Genomic DNA, 4,564 nt, shown 5'->3' on the forward strand with positions numbered 1-4,564 from the left:
AAAAATAAATTAACAAATAAAAACTTTAAGCTTACAAGATTTGTGACATTTGTAATATGGGTTTCCAATTCTAACAAGTACAGAACATGACATTTTTAAATGTGGGACACGGCATTTAATGCTAGAGCCATTTCTCTTGCTGAATATTGGCTCCTCTCTGTTTTCTCAATGTTTAATTGTAGATCTCAGTGTTAAGTTCCACGTTAAAAATTAAAATTCATGCCAATATAATCCCTGGAGGTAGATCATCTCTTTCTAGTGCTATATCCGCTGCAACAACATGTTAAATGTACTGCCCTCTGGGTAAAAGCCTAACCGTGAACCACTTGGCAAGACTTTTTGAAATGACCATCAACAGTATCAGTTAGAATAGAATTCACCTCAGCAGCTCTATAGTACAGACTTCAGAACCTGAATAGAATAGGAGAAAAACAGTTTTGCATTAGATAATATTAAACGTGTTAATGTACCTTGCATATTCACCTCAGATTCATCTTTCAACCTGGTTCAGATGTTTCATGTATTGTATTTTGTTAACTTGGATTACATGCAATGGAACTCTTTATTCAAGACTAATTAGCTAATTAACTGATTAGTATGCAGTGACATGCTGGACTGTCCTGACACATCATAGCATGCCGTTTGACACTATTACTACTCAGTTTGTTAGCACAGTCTTACAATATGGAATTGCTGATGATATCAACTCAGCAATAACCTATTAGCTGATGACTGTGCTCCCAATGCTTTTGTTACATTAAAAGGCTATTAATTATTGACAATGTAATTATCATAGCATTGTTCCTAATATAATTAAAATGTCACTAATGGATCTTGGGACCTAATTAATACCACTCTTCTAACCTCTTAATCTGACACTTATTTATTTTAATAGTGGCTCTATTTTTCAAAAACAATATGATTCATCCCTGCTGGGGATTCACTCAGATTTGATTGCTTTCCACTGTGGTCTGATAATCTGCACACACACACTTTACAAAATAGACTGTCTAAATAAACTCTGAATGTCACTACCACTCTCTATGAAGGATATAATTTTAGACAACCACCTGTGAAAGATAACCACAAGCCTCCCTAGGTTTTATTCTCCAAAATTTTGTGCAATGGCAAAACCATAATTTCCAAAATTTCATAATTACCTCTAGCAGTAATAGGCAATCTGCATGACAATTTGTTTTATTGGAAATGTGTTTGGTTTGTCCCTGACTGAGAGGAGGTTATTGTGTGTAGATGTTAAGCCAGTCATAATGTAGTAATGTTGTTGTGATTGTCTCTAGGCTGCGGAGAGACCGGCGAGACTGGAATACTGCAGCCTGCTGGGTAACATGTCATTTCCAGCGCAGTGTGAAATCTGGGTGTGATAGGCCAATAGCGCCTGATGAGTAAACAAGTTAGGATCTACCGGCTAAAGTGTGTGGCAAACAGTGAGACACAGGCTAATATCTGCAGGCTAAGATGGCATTTAAAATTTAAATTCACCATAAAACTAAAATTGACCCTATTTGCATTCTTATTACACATCCTGCTTTTATTGTGAATTATTAAGTGCATGTTATTCCAAACAAAATATTTTGTCTAATTAAGTGTTCAGTAAAATGTAATAACGTTTTTTTAACCCCACTCCTCCAACCACCTGTCACGTAGGGACCATATTGCTCTTTTTGTACATAGTCTTGCACATTTGCATAGACATTGAAACCAGTGAAGTAACCATCATAGATATTGTGATGCTTCAGTTTTAACAATGAAACAGTGCAAGGTAAGTAACTAAACTTTTAATGTTTGATACAGCTTGTTGGTAACACTTTAGTTTAGGGACTAATTCTCACTATTAAGTTGCTTATTAGAATGCTTGTTACTAGCATAGTGCATATTTATTAGTATGTAGATCCCTTAATCCTTCCCTAAACTTAACAGCTACCTTACTAACTATTAACAAGCAGCAAATTATGAGTTTATTGAGGCAAATGTCCCAACTTGTGTGTGACCATGACCAACTTGTTTTATGATGTTATCAACAGTACTATCCAGTAATGCAAACTTTTTTCTCAATTTTAATTATTCTGAAATAAAAATAGCCTATATTATTTATGTGAAACAGGAAATGTAATTTGTAATTGAATATGAGACACACACACACAAAAAAACATTAACAGATCTGTTTTCAGCATATTAGGCATATGATTAACAAGAAATGTATGCATTTAAAAATATATTTAAAAAAATATATATTATATCAAATATATATTTTAAAAAGATCAATTGCATTACTTTACCATAAACTGCGGTTCTTATTTATTTATTTTTCTTTATTCTTTTGTTGGTCCCCCCAGTGTTTAACCAAATTATTGTCTTTGCACATTTATCTGACTATTAAATTTTTTATATTGTTGAGACATTGTTAGGTTTAGGGTAAATTTCGGGATATGGGCTCAAAAATACCTTGATAAAAGTAAAAATGAACTATACAAATATATTTATTTATAATATAATATGAAGGATTCATAAATATTTTTTTGTTTCAAATGCTTTGCATATTAAATAATTGCATGTTTTAAATGCTTTCAATACACCAATTTTGTCAACATACAAAAAGACAGACATGTCAATGTTAGATATGAATACCAATAAGACGAGACCAAACTGACGCTAAAGCACGCTCGCCCCATTGGAAACAGCTATAGAGAAAGAGGTCTGATTAACTGAAACTTTGCATGTTTCTAACAACCCTCCTCTGACCTGAGAAATCTCTGTAGGTCAGAACATCAACATGGTGTCTGTGACCCACCCCTCCTTCTGCTGACACGTTCGCCTTGGCGCTCTGGGCCCCTGACAGAGCAGGGACTGACCCTCAGTTGCTGCCCTTGCCTTATAACTCCTGGAGACAGTCAAAGGTCACGACGGGGTGGCAGCAGACAGCACTCCACAGATGGACGATGACTAGCTGTGCTCCTGTCACATCAGCATGCGGTGGTCTCCTCCTGAGAGAGTGAGGGAGATGAGATGAGAGGTAGACGGAGAGAGACCCCTTCCCCAGGTCTTAGTCAGTGGTAATGAAAGGACACAGGGGCAGGATGGGAAACATGTGAATCAGTCAGTGTTGGGGGTAACGCATTACAAGTAATGTGAGTTACGTAATCAGATTTTGTAATGCATTACTTTTAAAAGTAACTTTCCCCAAAACTGGAATCAGTGGTGTGCAAGCGAATGCCCTGAGGCACCTTGGCATTCACAGGCAGCTAGCATGTGGCAGAGAGTCAGGCAAAGTCTGTGCACGACACACACATACCCATGCGCTCCATCTATCCCTGTCTGAAAGTCACAAGCTGGGAACACAGCCAAATAAAGAAATCCAGGTTTTTTGTGGGATTGGAGCATGTCTATGTAAGCACGAGGGAAAAAGCGAAAGAACTTATTACAGTTCAAAAGTGGAAGACTTCAGAAGCCTGAGGTACAGTCACAGCAAACATTTGTTTGATCAGCATGTTGTCCGTGATCTGCACTGAAGACATGCACAAACAATATGGACACAAAGTAATCAGGTTATTTTTTATTTCTAATTTATACATTTTGGAAAGAGCATAACTTAAAAAGAAAAATCAAACATTAAGAATTAACCCAAATTATTTATCAGACAAAATATATTTTAAGCAATGTTTGCCAGTGGCCTTTCTTTCTTTCTTTTTCTTTCTTTATATATTTATTTTGGGTTCCTCATTATGTAATTTCTTTTTTTCAAAATTGACATTTTATTATTTTACTATTTACATTACAATAAAATAATAAAAAGTATTACTATTGTTGTTATTATTAAAATAAATATATACAAATAATATTATTAGTTTTTATTATATACATATAATACATTTATGAATATAAGAATATCACTGGAGTCTTTATCTCATGTGAGCCACCATCATTTTAAACACATTTTTTCACTATACTATTCATGTCTTTGGAAACTTTGCAAACTTTTGCATTTCCTGGCCCTTTAAGAGACTTAAACTGGTAAACTGAACGGCCAACAGTAATTACCAGCAATAATTAGAGTTGTGTCAGTGATGTGGGTCTCATGAACACGCACACAGCTCATCCACACTCAGTTATGACAAGAGACTTTTCCATCATCAGAATTCAATTCAATTCAATTCAAGTTTATTTCTATAGCGCTTTTCATTAGGGCTGTGTATCACCAGCAAAGTCACGATACGATACATATCACGATACATATGCCACGATGCGATACGTATCACGATACATGACTGCACAGAATTTCACCTCAGCAGAATTTAGAAAAACAGCTGTTTATTAAACACTGCTTACTATAGTGCCATTTCTAACTATTGGCAGAGCAGGCAGTTGACCTCTGCATTATGAAGGGCCTCCATAACTGTACCACAGTACAATATAGGTAATGGCATATGTTTCATGTTTACATTGGGCACTCCCCACCAGGTACAATATTCTGATTGTTTGCATCTTGTTTTTAAGCCCATAAATAATAACATACTTGTTCTAATAAATTTATATTGTAATGTACCCA

General features: G+C 35.4%; 1 long non-coding RNA gene across 1 annotated transcript in view; it reads left to right on the forward strand.

Annotated features, from left to right (window-relative positions):
- LOC107696815 (uncharacterized) overlaps window positions 1-4,564 on the forward strand; it is an 11,753-nt gene that overhangs the window by 4,919 nt on the left and 2,270 nt on the right. The window contains exon 2 of the long non-coding RNA XR_001635129.1: window positions 1,299-1,341. This is a non-coding gene — a long non-coding RNA (uncharacterized LOC107696815). The remainder of the gene's footprint in view (window positions 1-1,298; window positions 1,342-4,564) is intronic.

This window comes from Sinocyclocheilus anshuiensis, unplaced genomic scaffold (assembly GCF_001515605.1).
Source record: "Sinocyclocheilus anshuiensis isolate Anshui unplaced genomic scaffold, SAMN03320099.WGS_v1.1 scaffold710, whole genome shotgun sequence".
Classification (NCBI taxonomy): domain Eukaryota; kingdom Metazoa; phylum Chordata; class Actinopteri; order Cypriniformes; family Cyprinidae; genus Sinocyclocheilus; species Sinocyclocheilus anshuiensis.